This window comes from Heptranchias perlo, chromosome 23, assembly GCF_035084215.1.
Source record: "Heptranchias perlo isolate sHepPer1 chromosome 23, sHepPer1.hap1, whole genome shotgun sequence".
Taxonomy (NCBI): domain Eukaryota; kingdom Metazoa; phylum Chordata; class Chondrichthyes; order Hexanchiformes; family Hexanchidae; genus Heptranchias; species Heptranchias perlo.
This window is the reverse complement of record NC_090347.1, coordinates 37,893,753-37,914,407: the sequence shown is the minus strand read 5'-3', so window position 1 is coordinate 37,914,407 and position 20,655 is coordinate 37,893,753. Positions and strand designations below refer to the sequence as shown.

Sequence of the window (20,655 nt, the reverse complement as noted above, 5' to 3'; positions counted from 1 at the left end):
AATTTCATTTTGACCATTTTTCCAAGGTCTTTAAAAGCTGAAAATTATTTCTTTTCTCCCTCCCATCATTTTCTTCAGAAATTATCAATTTGTTCTGCCAGTCCTGCACAACCTTAATTAAAGCTGGTCGCATCAATCTCACTGATCAGCCTATCAAGCTGACACAAATCTAAGTAATGATGTTAGATGGTTGAGAGAATAAGCTGCTGATTGAGGTTGTGTGGTTGCAACTGTTCAGCAAGCTTCATCAACCGAAGTGCAGCTTAACAAATACTTGAGGTTTTTTTCTTGTTCTATTTTATCATTTTTGCATTGCTGCAAAACAAGTTCTGCAACATTTGAAAGGAACGACAAAAAAGAATTAAGGGCATCACTGTGGACTTGTCTTTGTGTCACATAGCGGCCAGTTGCATAGATAAATAACTGCTTGGAAGCTGCTGCATAGAAACAGGAAGGCTTTGTATTCCACAGGCTGTTAAGTTTTTAGAAATAGTAAACAATGGAATTTTTTACCCATCAAACATGGTATTTAATAGGTATATGATATTAAATGGTTGCATCAGCACTTATTGCATCCACTATTTGACTTTCCCAAAAATACTATCGGCAAATCTAGATGCAGTATCTCATTGTGCTAATGAAAGTGTTAACAGCAACTACAAACTGGTGTAGCTAACAGTCACCTCATCTGTTTTCAGACTACATAACATGCTACATTGTACTTAACAACTTTCTGTACCTAACCTAATGGCCTCCAAGAAGTCATCTATGTTCACAGTCAAAATGTTAGAGAACAACTTACTTGGTAGGCACCAATGCTTACAGTAAGCATACATAAGAAACAGGAGCAGGAATAGGCCATATGGCCCCTCGAGCTTGCTCTGCCAGTAAATGAGGTCATGGCTGATCTTCGACCTCAACGCCACTTTCCTGCCTGATCCCCATATCCCTCGATTCCCCTAGAGTCCAAAAATCTATCTATCTCAGCCTTGAGTATATTCAACAACTCAGCATCCACAGCCCCCGGGGTAGAGAATTCCAAAAATTCACAACCCTCTGTGTGAAGAAATTCCTCCTCATCTCAGTCTTAAATGGCCAACCCCTTATCCTGAGACTGTGCATCTAGCTCTAGGCTCTATAGCCATGGGAAACAACCCCTCAGCATCTACCTTGTCAAGCCCTCTCTTAATCTTAAACGTTTCATGAGATCACTGTTCATTCTTCTAAACTCCAGAGAGTATAGGCCCATTTTACTCAACCTCTCCTCATAAGACAACCCTCATCCCAGGAATTAATCTGGTGAGCCTTCGTTGCACCGCCTCTAAGGCAAGTATATCCTTCCTTAGATAAGGAAACGAAACCTGTACGCAGTACACCAGGTGAGGTCTCACTAAAGCCCTGTACAATTGTAGTAAGACTTCCTTACTCTTGTACTCCAACCCCTTGCAATAAAGACCAACATGCCATTTGCTATCCCAATTGCTTGTTGTACCTGCATGCTAACTTTTCGTGTTTCTTGCACGGGGACACCCAAATCCTTCTGAACACCAACATTTAATAGTTAGTCATCATTTAAAAAAATATTCTGTTTGTCCATTCTTCCTAACAAAGTGAATAACCTCACATTTCCCCACATTATACTCCATCTGCCACCTTCTTGCCCACTCACTTACCTGTCTATATCCCTTTGCAGACGCTTTGTGTCCTCCTCACAGCTTACTTTCCCACCTAGCTTTGTATCGTCAGCAAACTTGGATCCATTACACTCGGCCCCCTCATCTAAAGCAATATAGATTGTAAATAGCTGAGGCCCAAGCACCGATCCGTGTGGCACCCCACTAGTTACAGCCTGCCAACCTGAAAATGACCCGTTTATCCCTACTGTCTGTTTTCTGTCCATTAACTAATCCTCAATCTATGCTAATATGTTACCCCCAACCCAATGAGCCCTTATCTTGCGTAACCACCTTTTATCGAATGCCTATTGAAAATCCAAATGTACTACATCGACTGGTTCCCTTTTATCTACCCTACTAGTTACATTCTCAAAAAACTCCAATAAATTTGTCAAACACGATTTTCCTTTCATAAAACCATATTGACACTGCCTAATCACATTATGATTTTCTAAGTGCCCTGTTACCACTTCCTTAATAATGGATTCCAGCATTTTCCCGACAACTGATATTAGGCTAACCGGCCTGTAGTTCCTAGTTTTCTCTCTCCCTCCTTTCTTGAATAGTGGGGTACATTTGTCGTCTTCCAATACGCTGGGACCGTTCTAGAATCTAGGGAATTCTGGAAGAACATAACCAATCCATCCACCTCTTTTAGAACCCTCGGATGTAGGCTATCAGTCCCAGGGGATTTATCGGCTTTTAGTCCCATTAGTTTCTCAAGTACTTTTTCTCTACTGATAGTAATTACTTTAAGTTCCTCACTCTCATTAGACTCTTGGCTCCCTACTATTTTTGGTATGCTTTTTGTTTCTTCTACCGTGAAGATAGATACAAAATATTTATTTAACGTCTCTGCCATTTCCTGATTCCCCATTATAATTTCTCCTACCTCAGCCTCTACGGGACCAATGTTTACTTTTGTTACTCTCTTCCTTTTTACATGCACTTGTAGAAGCTCTTACAATCCGCTTTAATATTTCTTGCTAGTTTACTTTCATAGTCTATTTTCTCCCTTTTTAATCAATTTTTTGGTCATCTTTTGCTGGTTTCTAAAACTCTCCCAATCCTCAGGCTTACTACTCTTCTTAACAACATTATAGGCCTCTTCTTTTAATCTAATACTATCCTTAACTTCTTTAGTTAGCCACGGATGGATCACTTTTCCCGTGGAGTTTTTATTTCTCAATGGAATGTATATTTGTTGAGAATATTGAAATATTTCTTTATATGTTTGCCATTGCTTATCAACCGTCATACCCTTTAATCTAATTTCCCAATCTACCTTAGCCACCACCCCTCATACCTATGTAATTGGCTTTAAGTTTAAGACTCTAGTTTCTGACTTAAGTACGTCACTCTCAAACTCAATGTGAAATTCTATCATATTATGATCACTCTTCCCCAGAGGATCCTTTACTGTGAGATTACTAATTAACCCTTTCTCATTACACAATACAAGAACTAAAATAGCCTGTTCTGTGGTTGGTACAATGACTTATTGCTCTAGGAAACTGTCTTGAATGCATTCCATGAACTTGTCCTCCAGACTACCTTGCCAATTTGATTTGCCCAGTCTGTATGAAGATTAAAGTCCCCCTTGATTACTGCATTACCTTTGTTACAAGCTCCTATTATTTCATGATTAATATTCTGTCCAATGGTATAGCTGTTATTAGGGGGCTTATAAACTACTTCCATCAATGTTTTCTGCCTCTTGTTATTTCTTATTTCCACCAATACTGATTCTACTTCCTAATCTTCTGAACAAAGATCCTTTCTCACTACTGTCTTTATGTCATCTTTTATTATTAAGGCTACACTCCCTCCTTTTCCATTCTACCTGTCTTTTCTAAATATCATGTACCCTGGAATATTTAGTTCCCAACCTTGGTCACTTTGCAACCATGTCTCTGTAATGGCTATAAGATCAAACCCATTTATCTCTATTTGTTGCACAAATACATCTATCTTGTTACGAATGCTTCGTGCATTCAGATAAAGAGCCTTTAATTTTGACTTTTTAACCATATTTTCCTGCTATGACCTTATTTGCGAATACACTATTACTGGTAAGCTCTCTGTCCCTTCCTGCCACGCTCTGCTTATCTTCACCCAAATCACTGCACTGCTCTGCTGCCTTGACTTTTCTCATTAGATTTCTAAATTTCCCTTCACCTGACACCTCCCGCCCCCTTTTTAGTTTAAAGCCCTATCTACAGCCCTAGTTATTCGATTTGCCAGGACACTGGTCCCAACACGGTTTAAGTGGAGCCCGTCCCAATGGAACAGCTCCCTCTTTCCCCAGTACTGATGCCAGTGCCCCATGAATCGAAACCCCTGTCTCCCACGCCACTCTTTGAGCCATGCATTTAACACTCTGATCTGTTTGTCCTTGTGGCAATTTGCACGTGGCTCTGGTAGTAATCCAGAGATTATCTTTGAGGTTCTCCTTATTAATTTAGACTGTCTCAGCAGAACCTCATTCCTAGTTCTTTCTATGTTGTTGGTTATTACGTAGACCACGACAACTGGTCTGTGGCCCTACAACCCTCCCAGATCTCTCCATTCTTCCGATTTTGCCTCCTCCTCCCACCCCCCCCCACCCCACCCCCCCACCTCACATCCCTTTCGCACAATTGGTGGCTGTGCCTTCAGCCATTTTGGCCCCAAGGTCTGAAATTCCCTCCATAAACTTCTTTGCCTCTCTACCTCCCTCTCCTCGTTTAAAGCACTTCTTAAAATCCACCCCTTCAACCAAGCTTTTGGTCCAGTATCTCCTTCTTTGGCTCGGCTTCCATTTTTGTCCGATTATGCCCATGAAGTGCCTTGGGATATTCTTCTCCTTTGAAGGTGCTTTATAAATGCAAGCTGCTGTTGTTATTTTCATTCTTAATTTAAATTATGTTCAGTCTGCTACTGGTGGATTCCTGTACTCAAACTTCCAGCCTTTTTCCACTTCTCACAACAACAATGTAACATCATTCCCTCTATAAAGAGGGTTTTTTTTCTTCAAAAATTCTCAATGTGGAACTAGATTTATATTATTACAATATTCAAGAAACAAGTGAGCTAAAATGACTGAGCAAAAACAAATGATTGACAGGAAGCAATTCATTTTGTGCCCAAGTTGTACAGGGAAGGGGCAGGAAAGCTGGGGTGAACTTCAATGTTAGGTAAGGGTGTGTGAAAAGTCACTACTGGAAACCATGAGAGAAAAAGAGCAGTCATTGTTTTTTAAGTAACAGAAACTCAAAATACTGAACAACCTGGCGAGAAAAACATTTTGCGCAATTGATGTCACCCATCTGTTTACGACACTTTTTAAAGGCTATGAGAACATCTTAAATGCTCCATCTCAGAGGGTTATTTAATGAACAGAATGCCACAATATGCTGCAGGCCCCTCCAATTATACCATATTCTAATCTTCTTTGATCAGTTACTCCAGTCAAATTAATTATCTGCTTGTTTTGAAATTCATTAATTCTGGTAGACTGTAATGTCATGAAAAGAATATGTAAACAAACCCCGTTTATACTTTTTTTTATTTGTTCATGGAATGTGGTAGTCGCTGGCGAGGCCAGCATTTATTGCCCATCCCTAATTGCCCTTGAGAAGGTGGTGGTGAGCTGCCTTCTTGAACCCCTGCAGTCCGTTTGGTGAAGGTTCTCCCACAGTGCTGTTAAGTAGGGAGTTCCAGGATTTTGACCCAGCGACGATGAAGGAACGGCGATACATTTCCAAGTCGGGATGGTGTGTGACTTGGAGGGGAACGTGCAGGTGGTGGTGTTCCCATGTGCCTGCTGCCCTTGTCCTTCTAGGTGGTAGAGGTCATGGGTTTGGGAAGTGCTGTTGAAGAAGCCTTGGCGAGTTGCTGCAGTGCATCTTGTAGATGGTACACACTGCAGCCACGGTGCACCGGTGGTGGAGGGAGTGAATGTTTAGGGTGGTGGATGGGGTGACAATCAAGCAGGCTGCTTTGTCCTGGATGGTGTCGAGCTTCTTGTGTTGTTGGAGCTGCACTCATCCAGGCAAGTGGAGAGTATTCCATCACACTCCTGACTTGTACCTTGTAGATGGTGGAAAGGCTTTAGGGAGTCAGGAGATGAGTCACTTGCTGCAGAATACCCAGCCTCTGACCTGCTCTAGTAGCGACAGTATTTATGTGGCTGGTCCAGTTAAGTTTCTGGTCAATGGTGGGGGAATTGGCGATGGTAATGCCGTTGAATGTCAAGGGGAGGTGGTTAGACTCTCTCTTGTTGGAGATAGTCATTGCCTGGCACTTGTCCGGCGCGAATGTTACTTGCCACTTATCAGCCCAAGCCTGAATGTTGTCCAGGTCTTGCTGCATGCACGCACGGACTGCTTCATTATCTGAGGGGTTTCGAATGGAACTGAACACTGTGCAATCATCAGCGAACATCCCCATTTCTGACCTTATGATGGAGGGAAGGTCATTGATGAAGCAGCTGAAGATGGTTGGACCTAGAACTTAAAACATTTACTGCTTCCTCTGAACCATTCACTGGAAGATGACTAACTTATTATCTACCATATTCCATCACTTTTATTTTTAAAGCCAGGAAACAGAATAAACAGTGCCAAATTTGGACTAGCAGAATAAAGGGTTGACAATGGTAAAAACAAAGCAGGCAGGCAAGCAGGGCAGGTCGGAAGTGTTTTACAGCATTTCATAGCTAAGTCAAATACTAAATAGAAGTTAATTTATGAAGAAAACTATAAATGTCTCTTCATCAAGCACTGAATATGGCCATAATCAAATCCTGACAAAGACCACCAACATGCTTAAAATGTTCTTGAGAAAAACTCAAAAAGCAGAATATCACAAATAGAAGGCACCATATTGGCAACCTAACATTCTCTTTCTTAAATGTCACATGCAAAAATTTGATATCCAGGAATTTTGAGAGATCACACAACAGAGACCACTCAAAAAAAAAATTTACATCTATGTGCATAAAAGAACATTCCAGCTAGCGGTTAACAGTGTTAATACTCATAATAAATGCACGTACTGATTCCAAGGAAAATTTCAAAAGCCATATTGTACTCCTTGGGGGAAAAATATTAATGTTTTTGTAGTTTTCACTGATGTGCCAAAATTGAGTACAATGAAGAGATAGTCTGAAAACCCAGCTGAAAAATGGTTTTCAGACATGTATGTAGTTGATTTTCAAGAAACTTTACTAAGAAAGGGAAAATATTTTGGAATACTACTCAAATGATCTTTCAGCATTTATGGGAAACACCCTAGCCCTATTTTTAAAATTTTTAAAACCTCACATAACTGGTCATCCATCAGGGTAGAGGACAGTCACTATTTTTAGCATTTCTAAAATAGGCCATAAAAACCTGATGTTCCTTCACTCAAGAATCTACTGTCAATATCTCCTGCTGCCAACTGCTTCCAGTTGAGAAGCAACGGGTGCCACGAGCCAAGGCTAAGCAAAGAAATATCACATTTCTGCATCCAGTCTTCAACACTCTCTAAAGACAATAGACATGCATGAGAGGCAAGCCAAATTTATTTTAGAACTTCGACTGTTTTTGATATGGTGATATTTTTCCCACAAATACTTGATATCAGGTCCATCGTAGGACCATATCCTGGAGAATAATAGATCAGCCATATTTATTATTTTCATTCCAATAGCCTCATCAGTATCAGTCCATAGGTTGTAATCCAACATAGGGCAGTCTGTTGATATCAATTATAGACACCACATTATTACAGTACTTATCATTTGACATGCGTGAATGTTACTGCAATGCAACTGGTAAGTGTCAGTGGGGGAACATTTAGAGAACAGCGATCAAAGTATCATAAGGTTTAGAATAGCTATGGAAAAGGACGTGAACCATTCTAAAGTAAAAATACTTAATAGGTGGGGGGGGGGGGGCGTAAATTTCAGTGGGATGAGAACTCATCTGGCCCGGGTAAATTGGAATCAAAGATTGGCAGGCAAAATTGTAATTGAACAATGGGTGGCCTTTAAGGAGGGGATGGTTGCTGAGGAAATTACTGGTTGAAATTGCGGAGGTACTAGCCATAATCTTCCAAACATCCTTAGATACGGAGGTGGTCCCAGAGGATTGGAGAATTGCAAATGTTACACCCTTATTCAAAATAGGGTGTAAGGATAAACCCAGCAACCATAGGCCAGTCAATTTAACCTCGGTGGTGGGGAAACTTTTAGAAATTATAATCCGGGACATAATTAGCAGTCACTCGGACAAGTGTGAATTGATTAGAGAAAGCCAGCACAGATTTGTTAAAGGCAAATCGTGTTTAACTGACTTGATTGAATTTTTTGATGAGGTAAGAGAGAGGGTAGATGAGGGCAATGCAGTTGATGTGGTGTATATGGACATTCAAAAGGCATTTGATAAAGTGCCGCATAATAGACTTGTCATCAAGATTGAAACCCATGGAATAAAAGGGGCAGTAGCAGCATGGATACAGAATTGGCTAAGTAACAGGAAACAGAGTGTAGTGGTGAACGGTTGTTTTTCGGACTGGATGGAGGTGTACAGTGGTGTTCCCCAGGGGTCAGTACTAGGACCACTGTTTTTCTTGATATATATTAATTTCTTGAACGTGGGTGTACAGGGCACAACTTCAAAATTTGCAGATGACACAAACCTTAGAAGGGTAGTGAACAGTGAGGAGGATAGTGATAGACTTCAAGAGGATATAGACAGGCTGATGGCACGGGCAGACACGTGGCAGATGAAATTTATCGCAGAAAAATGCGAGGTGATACATTTCGGTAGGAAGAACGAGGAGAGGCAATATAAACTAAAAGGCACAATTCTAAAAGGGGTACAGGAACAGAGAGATCATGGGGAATATGTACAAAAATCGTTGAAGGTGGCAGGACAGGTTGAGAAAGCAGTTAAAAAAGCATATGGGATCCTGGGCTTTATAAATAGAGGCAGAGAGTACAAAACCAAGGAAGTGATGATGAATCTTTATGAAACACTGGTTCGGCCACAACCAGAGTATTATGTACAGTTCTGGGCATCGCACTTTAGGAAAGATGTGAAAGCCTTAGAGAGGGTGCAGAAGAGATTTACTAGAATGATTCCAGGGATGAGGAACTTTAGTTTCGTGGATCGACTGGGAAAGCTGGGATTGTTCCCCTTGGAACAGAGACGGTTGCGGGGAGATTTGATAGAGGCATTCAAAATCGTGAAGGGTCTAGACAGAGTAGATAGAGAGAAACTGTTCCCACTGGCAGAAGGGCTAAGAACCAGAGGACATAGATTTAAGGTGATTGGCAAAAGAACCAAAGGCAACATGAGGGGAAACTTTTTTTGCACAGCGAGCGGTTAGGATCTGGAATGCACTACCCAAGAGGGTGGTGGATGCAAATTCAATCATGGCCTTCAAAAGGGAACTGGTTAAGTACTTGAAAGAAAAAATATTGTAGGGCTATGGGGATAGGGCAGGGGAGTGGGACTAGCTGGATTGCTCTTGCATAGAGCAAGCACAGACTCAATGGGCCAAATGGCCTCCTTCCATGCTGTAACCTTTCTATGATTCTATCTTCCTAAAGGGACAACATTCCTTGTAATTTCCCCTTTCCCCCTCTACTGTACAATGAACCAATCATATAATATGTGAAATGGGTAAGCTTGGAAGCCAACACAAGACAATGCAATAGTCACTAAATAGTGTTCCTAGTATAATGAACAAATGACATATATATCATCAAAGGCTAGCTCAGGTGTTAACACCAGAACCAAGTTTATGCCATTTGCACCACAGTTTTAGAAAGAACAGTTCTTTTCCGCCTTTCCAGCTCTTGTGGTGAGAAAGAGAATCATTTCCACAGTCTTTCCCACTACAGTGGCCTCCCATTAGTATGGCCCAACAAAAGATCCAGAACTCACTTTGTAAAGAATCACTGGGAGGCTGACCATGTTCCAATGCAGCTCATTAATGCAAAGCCTTGCATCACTAAGCCACTCTGTCAGCATGATACTGATGTAAGCAGTTTATTTTTGTTGTGGGCTGAAAGAGACACAGCCCATTTTGGCCCAGTAATTTTTATTTTGTGCCAGCCAATCACTGAAAAATGCCAGTCCCCTACAGGAACTCATCCCTCAGCTAGAGGTTGGATAGGTGTAGAACACCAAAACTGAAAAGATCAGTGATAAACATTTTCCGACTAGAAAAGCTAGGGGATAGATGAAATATATGGAGCTCAATAAAAGCTGCTTAATAAGTCAAATAGGTAAAATACCTTAATGACACCCAAGTTAACAACTGTTCTACTAGTTGGGATAGAATCTGACAATTACTGCTGTTATTTATTAGCTTTTCATTTGAATTTAGTTTGAAGGGTTCCCGATTGCCACTTTGCAAGCAATAAGAGCAGCCAAAATGTAATGTTTGATTATTCTTAGTGCTTCAAGGACAAAGCATTAGCATTTCTTTCACAAAAACAGTATCTCGATGCCACTGGTATTCTGTGCTCAAGCTGAGACATACTTGAGTTTATATGGCACTATCTTTCCAGACCATGAGAGACTATTGAAGGCTCACTTAAAGTACTTATGTACTTTGGAGCAAATGGTTAGACTATTCCCATTTGTTTTACTGTAAGTACTCATAATACTTAGCTCATGCTTTATGCAAACACTATAAGAAAACCACTGTTTACAAATTTTTAATGATGGGTTTCAACTGGAGGTCTAAACAAAATCAAAAACCATCTCCTAGATAGGTTAGAATCATAAAATGGTTACAGCATGGAAGGAGGCCTTTCGGCCCGTCGAGTCCATGCCGGTTCTATGCAAGAGCAATCCAGCTAGTCCCACTCCCTTGCCCCTTTCCCCGTAGCCCTGCACATGTTTTCCCTTCAAGTACTTATCCAATTCCCTTTTGAAGGCCATGATTGAATCTGCCTCCACCACCCCTTCAGGCAGTGCATTCCAGATCTTAACCACTCGCTGTGTAAAAAAGATTTTCCTCATGTCACCTTTGGTTCTTTTGCCAATCACTTTAAATCTACGTCCTCTGGTTCTTGACCCTTCTGCCAGTGGAAACAGTGCCTCTCTATCTACTCTGTCTAGACTCATGATTTTAAATACAAGTATCAAATCTCCTCTCAACCTTCTCTGTTCTAAGGAGAACAACCTCAGCTTCTCCAGTCTATCCACGTAACTGAAGTCCTTCACCCCAGGAAACGTTCTAGTAAATCTTCTTTGTACCCTCTCCAAGGCCTTCACATCCTTCCTAAAGTGCAGTACCCAGATCTGGATACAATACTCCAGTTGTGGCCGAACCAGTATTTTATAAAGGTTCATTATAACTTCCTTGCTTTGTACTCTCTGCCTCTATTTATAAAGCGCAGTATCCCGAATGCTTTTTTAACCATTTTCACAACCTGCCCTGCCACCTTCAAAGATTTGTGCACATATACACCCAGATCTCTCTGTTCCTGCACCAGTTATAGAATTGTACCCTTTAGGTTATTTCTGAATTGGTAATTTCACTACTGACTTGAGACACTACAGCAGAAGTGAAATTTCAACCTTTTTTAGCTTAGGAAAATCAACTCAAACAAGGATTCTTCTTCGTGCTCATCAAGGAGATGTTAGTGCTGGAACATAGAACAGTTTGCTATTTTTGATCACCCAGTGTCAGCATCAACATAGGAACAGTAGTAGGGAATTTGGCCCATTGAGCCTGTTTTGTCATTTTGTTACCCATGGCCAGCTTTCTTTAATCTCAATTCCCTACCTTTTCACCATACATTTAAGATCCTTACTTTCCAAGTACCAAGCATGGGCTAGCTGAAGTAAAGCTCCTTTTATTTTGTCCAAACAATCTAACTCAGCCATAACCGAGTGCCACGCGCTAGTGAGTACAGAAATAGGAGGATAGAGCTGATGAATGCGTGGCTGGAGAGATGGTGCAGCAGGGAGGGCTTTAGATTCCCAGGGTATTTGGACCAGTTACGGGGAAGGTGGGACCTGTACAGGCCAGACGGGTTGCACCTCAACGGAGTTGGGACCAATGTCCTCACGGGGAGGTTCGCTAGTGCTGTTGGGGGGGGGGGGGGGGGAAGGAGGTTTAAACTAATTTGGCAGGGGGGTGGGCACCAGGTTGTGGCAGTGGAAAGGAGAAACAAGGGGCACATAGGATTGGGGAAGAACAGGAAACTGTTCTATGTTCCAGCACTAACAGCTCCTTGATGAGCATGAAGAAGAATCCTTGTTTGAGTTGATTTCCCTAAGCTAGAAAAGATTGAAATTTCACCTCTGGTGTAGTGTTCCAAGTCAGTAGTGAAATTACGAATTCAGAAATAACCTAAAGGGTATAATTCTATAACGGGTGCAGGAACAGAGAGATCTGGGTGTATATCGGGAAAGAAAGATAGCACTAGAGCAAGTAATAGTGCAGTATTAAGTGGGATCAGACTAAGAGCGAGTACAAGAAAGTCTGGGACTGGTTTGCAGTGCGTGTGTCTAAACGCACAAAGCGCGGTAAACAAGGTTGGTGAGCTGCAGGCGAAAATAGCCACATGGGAGTACAATGTTGTGGTGATAACGGAAGCCTGGCTCTAAAAAGGGCAAGATTGGGTATTAAATATTCCTGAGTAAAGTGTTCAGGAAAAATAGGGAAGGAAAGAAAGGTGGGGGGGGGGGGGGTAGCAGTATTGATTAAGGAAACTATTCCAGTACTGGAGAGAGAGGATGTCCTGAAGGGGTCAAGAACAGAATTTATTTGGTTAGAGTTAAGAAATAAAAGAGGTGCCATTACACTACTGGTTATATTCCATAGGCCACCAATTAGTGGGAAGGATATAAAGGAGCAAATTTCAGGGTGCAAAAGCTATAGAGTAGTGATAACTGGGGACTTCAACTATCCTAATATAGACTGGGATAACAATAACAACATAAGGGGCAAAGAGGGGGAGGAATTTTTGAATTGTGTTCAGGATAACTTTCTTGACCAGTACATTTCCAGGCCAACAAGGAAGGAGGCATTGCTGGACTTGCTTCTAGGGAATGAGGCAGGCCAAATGGAACGAGTGTCAGTGGGGGAGCATTTAGGGAGCAGCGATCATAGTATCATAAGGTTTAGAATATTTATGGAAAAGGATACGGACCACTTTAAAGTAAAAATACTCAATTGGAGGAGGGCCAATTTCAAAGGGATGAGAACAGATCTGGCCCGGGTAAATTGGAATCAAAGATTGGCAGGCAAAACTGTAATTGAACAGTGGCCAGCCTTTAAATAGGAAATGGTTCAGGTACAGTCTAGGCACATTCCCACAAGGCAGAAAGGTAGGGCAAATAAAGCCAGAGCTCCCTGGATGACAAGAGAGATAGTGAATAAGATGAAACGGGAAAAAAGGGCATGTGACAGATGTCAGGTTGATAACACAAATGAGAACCAGGCAGAATATAGAAAGTTCAGAGGGGAGGTGAAAAAGGAAATAAGGAGGGGCAAAGAGAGAGTATGAGAATAGACTGGCAGCCAACATAAAAGGGAATCCAAAAGTCTTCTACAGGCATGTAAACAGTAAGAGGAGAGGTGGGGTCGATTAGGGACCATAAAGGAGATCTACTCATGGAGGCAGAGGGGATGGCCAAAGTACTAAATGAGTACTTTACATCTGTCTTTACCAAAGAAGATGAGGCTGCCAGAGTTTCAGTAAAGGAAGATATAGTTGAGATACTGGATGGGCTAAAAATTGATAAAGAGGAAGTATTAGAAAGGCTAGCTGTACTTAAAGTAGATATGTCACCAGGTCCGGACGGGATGCGTCCTAGGTTACTGAGGGAAGTACGGGTGGAAATTGCGGAGATACCGGCCATAATTTTCTAAGCATCCATTGATACGGGGGTGGTGCCAGAGGACTAGAGAATTGTAAATGTTACTCCCTTATTCAAAAAAGGGTGCAAGGATAAACCCAGCAACTATAGGCCAGACAGTTTAACCTCAGTGGTGGGGAAACTTTTAGAAACGATAATCCGGGACAGAATTAACAGTCACTTGGACGAGTGTGGATTGATTAGGGAAGCCAGCACGGATTTGTTAAAGGCAAATAGTGTTTAACTAACTTGATAGAGTTTTTTGATGAGGTAACAGAGAGGGTCAATGAGGGCAATGCAATTAATATGGTGTATATGGACTTTCAAAAGGCGTTTGATAAAGTGCCACGTGGTAGGTTTATCATCAAGATTGCGGCCCATGGAATAAAGGGGGCAGTAGCAACGTGGATACAGAATTGGCTAAGTGACAGGAAGCAGAGTAGTGGTGAATGGTTGTTTTTCGGACTGGAGGGAGGTGTACAGTGGTGTTCTCCAGGGGTCGGTGCTGGGACCACTGCTTTTCCTGATATATATTAATGACTTGGACTTGGGTGCAGATGACACAAAACTTGGAAAGGTAGTAAACATTGAGGAGGATAGAGGTAGACTTCAAGAAGATACAGACAGGCTGATGGCACGGGCAAGCACGTGGCAGATGAAATTTAACGCAGAAAAATGCGAAGTGATACATTTTGGTAGGAAGAACGAGGAGAGGCAATATAAACTAGAGGGCACAACTCTAAAAGGAACAGAGATCTGGGGGTTTATGTACACAAATCGTTGAAGGTAGCGGGACAGGTTGAGAAAGCAGTTAAAAAAGCATATGGGATCCTGGGCTTTATAAATAGAGGCAGAGAGTACAAAACCAAGGAAGTCATGATAAACCTTTATAAAACACTGGTTCGGCCACAACTGGAGTATTGTGTCCAGTTCTGGCCACCGCACTTCAGGAAAGACGTGAAGGCCTTAGAGAGGGTGCAGAAAAGATTTACTAGAATGATTTCAGGGATGAGGGACTTTAGTTATGTGGATAGACTGGAAAAGCTGGGGTTGTTCTCCTGGGAACAGAGACGGTTGCGAGGAGATTTGATAGAGGCATTCAAAATCAAGAAGGGTCTAGACCGACTAGACAGGGAGAAACTGTTCCCATAAGCAGAAGGGTCAAGAACCAGAGGACAATGATTTAAGGTGACTGGCAAAAGAATCAAAGGAACCAAACTTTTTTTTAAAAATACAGCGAGTGGTTAGGATCTGGAATGCACTGCCCAAGGGGGTGGTGGAGGCAGATTCAATCATGGCCTTCAAAAGGGAACTGGATAAGCACTTGTGAGGAAAAAATTTGCAGGGCTACGGGGATAGAGCAGGGGAGTGGGACTAGCTGGATTGCTCTTACAAAGAATTGGCGCGGACTCGACGGGCCGAATGGCCTCCTTCCGGGCTGTAACCTTTCTATGATTCCCTCAGAACTGCATCCCCTACTGCATCAATGGAACAATTTTCCGTATCAGCTATATTTGCTGGTTCTCTGAGATTGCCAATTTAATGCCATTTTCTTTGCTGTGTCCCAATATCCACTCGAACTAGGCCAAGACTTGCTAAATTAATCTGGTCTGGATTCAAACTAAGCCACACAGGTGAAAGGACAGTTAATCCATTGCACTACCTAGGCCGCCTGTACAGAACAAATCATTCAACTTAAATGACTATGCAACAAATTCAAAAGAACATCCATGACATGATTATGTAGCTTAACCTTTCTTGTAAATATCTAGGTTAGTTAGGGAAATACAAAGGCACATGTGGTAAAGGTGGGAAGCCAACAAGGGAGGAGTGGTTGACCTATATAGTTAAAAGGAAATTTAAGGCCCAGTTGTCTTTGAAAAGGGTTCATACCAAGGCCACAAAACCAAAGGGAATAATGTCTCATTGCTAAGTATCATACTGTTTCTTTAAAAAAAACCTTTGTTAATCACATATTTAGGCAAGAGCATTTCATTTCAAGAGTTTTGCAACTTGGAGTAACACAGATTTTTGGACATACCATTAGTTTCAAGTCATACTAATTTCAGTGTCTTCCAGAGTAAGAATTTAATTTTCAAGGTGGCATCTATGTAATCCTACTTGCAGAACAGCAAATATCGAATCAGTCTCTAGACACGCACAGACACTTGATAACCAATAACGGAATGGGAATAAAAGAGATATGAATATCGAGGAAATGCAAATATATTTTAGAAGGGTGATGTACACAATTTAGATACTTTGTGAAAACAATAACTAGACACAGCTTTCTAATCTGACTCATGCTGGCATAGAGAGCATAAGGTTGTCTTACTTTTAAACACACAATTAAAATAGAGCAAACCTTGAAAAGTGGTAAATGGTAATATATTTTATTGCCTGGGATAGTTAACATATACTCCATCTCCTTCCTATGGGAAACCAGTAAGAGGTGTGGTTGGAATTTCCTAGCTGGTTAATGATATCTCTGCACTACACTGGGATATCCAAACCACTCCCAGCGTGGAGTTGCTGCTTTAAAAGCTTTTAAATCATTCTTCTTGTACATTAAAACACCCACTATATCTAAGCTTGCTCTGAAATTGACAGGCCAGAGCTGGTCAAACAAAATTCTAAACTCCTCTTAACACATAGCACACTTTTCTATCCTGATACAACCATTCTTGACGGTCTTGACTGTTTCTCCTCTTCTGCAACTTGTAATATTTATTGATTGTTGTATGCTTATAATCAGTTTAAAACTATCTATGTCTTGAAGGGCAAAACAAACTCAAGACAAAGTATTCCTTGTTGGACTACACAAGCATAACATGCACACATCTTCTTTAATAAGACACTGATCTGAAGTAAGTTAATTAAAGACCAGCAATGAACCATGAATAAGGTCAAGATATATTGGGCAAATTCAGTCAAGAGAAAAAAAATATTAAAAAAATTGCAGTATTAACATTCCTGGAAACTTTGGTTTTGACAAGAATATCATTTCAAATTGGCAGCTTTTCAATTATGGATTAAATTCTACATCAGTCTTGAAACTCCATCAGCGTTACACAGCAAAGTCAAAAGACTATACCAGCACAATAAGAATATGCCACCAAAATGTATTTATTGTAGCTATCATTTTAAAACCCAAAATAAAATCCATGGATTGAGAATCCAGTTTCTTGGAGAATTTTTTTTAAATGTCTGCAGAAACTCTTTTTCTCAGTGTGAGAGTAAGAACACCCTCTTCTAAAAAGTATTATTTTCCAAAACTGTTCACTAGATTGGTTTGGGGATGATTCTCCAAGCTTCCCTCAGCCAAGCACATTACCAAAAGCACATGGCCGAGATCAGTGACACAACATGTTGGGGTGGGGGACAGGGGACGGGGGAGTGAGGAGTTGATAACTAAACTTTAATTTGTACCCAAATTTTCTGCAATGTTAGGTTTGTTTTGCCTTGCAACAAAGGTATTAAATTCAAGATCAGAAAAGCACAGGCAAACCTGTGCTGCATGCTCCTTATACAAGAGTATGATTTCTACAGAGCAATCTTAAAACCAAAAAGATATAGCTCAGGTCAAATGATATAAATGAGATTCTCAAATATATAAACACATTCAAAAGTTTTATTTTTCTATCATTTATCGTTCCAGAAGGTCTTGATCCCATAGATGAAACCAGATTACACTAGAACAAAACTATCTTCAGCTACTCTATTCCTCATCATAGGAGAATTCTCTCAAAAGCCTACTGTCTGATTATATAAAAAGGGTAATTCTTTCTCTTTCTTTCCTCCCTACCATGTTAAAAAATAAAGAAAGGAAACTTATAATTTGAGATCTGAAAGATAAAAACTTTTCTTCCAGGCTAGTTAATCATACAGTAAACTATATATCAATTTGGTTATATTCACCACAATAGAACACAGACAGGTTCGAAAGCCTATTTCTGTCACAGAATCAGTTTTGAAACTAAGCTTGTGTTATTACTTGGAACCATCTGCCCTTTTCTGTCTTTGTTTTATACAAACTATTTGATCACAATTATTAATTTCTATACTTTGAAAACGTTTGAGTAGGAATTTCAAGAATTCATAGTTTTGAAAAGTCATACAACAGATTTGTAGTTTCACTAAAACGGGAAACTTAAAAATTTGAACCCCGTATCTGCCAAAAAGCACCCAGAAAGACAAGATTCATAAAATCACAAGGTAATTATGCTTGAGGAAGACCATTCGGCACATCTTGATTCATCCATCCATCCTAATATCACCCCACGGAAGCATTCAATTGTTTCACAAACGATTCCACGATTTTTGCCTCCACTACTCTATCTGGAAGCTTATTCCACACCTTGATCACTCTTTACTTGAAGAAGAATTTCCAAATATCTGTTCTAAAAGTACCCTTCTCTAATTTGAACCTATGTTCCCCAGTTTTACTCCTGCAGTGGTGAGGAAGCTTCTAGAAATGATAATCCGGGACAAAATTAATAGTCACTTGGACAAGTGTGGATTAATAAAGGAAAGTCAGCGCGGATTTATTAAAGGCAAATCATGTTTAACTAACTTGATTGAGTTTTTTGATGAGGTAACAGAGTGTTGATGAGGACAATGCGGTTGATGTTGTGCATATGGACTTTCAAAAGGCGTTTGATAAAGTGCCACATAATAGGCTTGTCAGCAAAATTGAAGCCCATGAATAAAAGGGGCAGTGGCAGCATGATACAAAATTGGCTAAGTGACAGGAAACAGAGAGTAGTGGTGAACGGTTGTTTTTCGGACTGGAGGAAGGTATACAGTCATGTTCCCCAGAGGTCGGTACTAGGACCGTTGCTTTTTTTAATATATATTAAAAAATTGGACTTGGGTGCACAGGGCACAATTTCAAAATTTGTACATGACAAAACTTGAAAGTGTAGTAAACAGTGAGGAGGATAGTAATAGACTTCAAGAGGACATAGACAGGCTGGTGGATTGGGCGGACACATGGCAGATGAAACTTAATGCGGAGAAGTGCAAATACATTTGATATATTTCGGCAGGAACGAAGAGAGGCAATATAAAATAAATGGTACAATTCTAAAAGGGGGTGCAGGAACAGAGATACCTGGGGGTATATGTGCACAAATCTTTGAAGGTGGCAGGACAGGTTGAGAAAGCAGTTAAAAAAGCATACGGAATCCTGGGCTTTATAAATAGAGGCATAGAGTACAAAAGGAAGTTATGTTGAACCTTTATAAAACACTGGTTTGGCCACAATTGGAGTAGTGTGTCCAAAAACCATTACTAGAATGGTTCCAGGGTTGAGGGACTTCAGTTACGTGGATAGGCTGGAGAAGCTGGGGTTGTTCTCCTTAGAGCAGGGAAGGATGAGATGACATTTGATAGAAGTGTTCAAAATCATGAAGGGTTTAGATAAAGTAAACAAAGAGAAACTGTTTCCATTGGCGAAAGGGTCGAGAACCAGAGGACACAGATTTAAGGTGATTTGACAAAAGAACCAAAGGCGACATGAGGAAAAACTTTTTTTACACAGCGAGTAGTTATGATCTGGAATGCATTGCCTGAGAGGATGCAGATGCAGATTCAACCGTGGCTTTCAAAAAAGGTATTGGATAAATATTTGAAGGGAAAAAATTTGCAGGGCTACGGGGAAAGAGCAGGGGACTGGGACTAACTGGATTGCTCTTACAAAGAGTCGGCACAGACTCAATGGGCCGAATGACCTCCTTCTGTGCTGTAACAATTCTATGCAGTTTAAATAAAAGTAATATTTAGCATTAACTTTTTTTATACTGCTATCTTACATACTTCTATAAGATCATCTCAGTCACCTCCTTTCCAGCCTAAAAAGCCCAATTTTGTCTAATCTTCCTTCATAACTTGCATCCCTGACATTGGGGATCAGCCTCCTGCTCTTCTCCGCACTGCCTCCACCACTTGAATGGGTCGCTTGTGTCAGCCATGGCTCAGTGGTAGCTTTCTCACCCGAGTCAAAAGGTTCTGGGTTCAAGTCCCACTCCAGAGACTTGAGCACATAATCTTGGCCGACACTTCAATGCAGTACTGAGGGAGTGCTGCACTGTCGGGAGGTGCCATCTTTCAGATGAGATGTTAAACCGAGGCGCCGTCAGTCCTCTCCGGTGTACGTAGAAGATCGAATGGCACTATTCGAAGAGAAGGGCAGTTCTCCCAGTGTCCCGGCCAACATTTACCCCTCAAGCAACACCTAAAACAGATTATCTGGTCATCAATTCATTGCTGTTTGTGGGAGCTTGCTATGCGCAGATTGGCTGCACGTTTCCTACATTACGACAGCGACTACACTTCAAAAAATACTTATTTGGCTGTAAAGTGCTTTGGGACGTCCTGAGGTTGTGGAAGGTGCTATATAAATGTGAAGTCTTTCTTTCTGGACGCAGTATTGAAAGGGCAATCTGACTAGGGTACTATAAGGTTTGATCATTACTCCTCTATCGGTATTCTACTGTTTTGGCTATGTAGTTAAACATCCTATTGGCTTTGTTGAGTATACTCTGCATTGGTTGGACAGGTTTAGCCTAGAGACTATTAAGTCTCCAAGGTCTCTTTGAATTTCATCCTTAGCTTTTTCAACATCATTCGTGGAGTATGTGTGTCATATATTTTTCTTCCCATGTGTAGAACATTTCCCTTGTGCATTAAATTTCAACTGCCATTGTGCGGCCCACTTACATATCTTGTCCAATTCATTCTGTAGTTTCTGTGCTGCCTCTTCCAATTCCACTGCTCCTTCCAGGTATCATCTACAAATCTGACCCCTTTGCATAGCATTTCTGTCATTTATGTAAATTAGAAACAATACTGGTCCCAACACTGAGTCCTGAAGCACTCCACTCAGTATTTCCCCCCACTGGCATAACTCCTCAAACGAATACGCCTTGATTCTTGCCCTTTAGGCAGCTTCTTATCTATTCCCATAATTTATCCTGAAATCCCACAGCTTTGAGCTTAATAATTAGCCTTTCATATGGAACTTTATCAAAAGCCTTTTGGAAGTTGAGGTACACCATGTCATAGGTCCTACCACAGTCATTTTCTCAAAGTCATCGAGGAATTTTGGTCAAGCAACAAATTCC

At 41.0% G+C, this 20,655-nt stretch overlaps 1 protein-coding gene across 4 annotated transcripts in view; it reads right to left on the bottom strand.

Moving 5' to 3' along the window:
* mprip (myosin phosphatase Rho interacting protein) overlaps positions 1 to 20,655 on the bottom strand; it is a 364,835-nt gene that overhangs the window by 201,758 nt on the left and 142,422 nt on the right. The gene's annotated exons all lie outside the window — the stretch shown is intronic.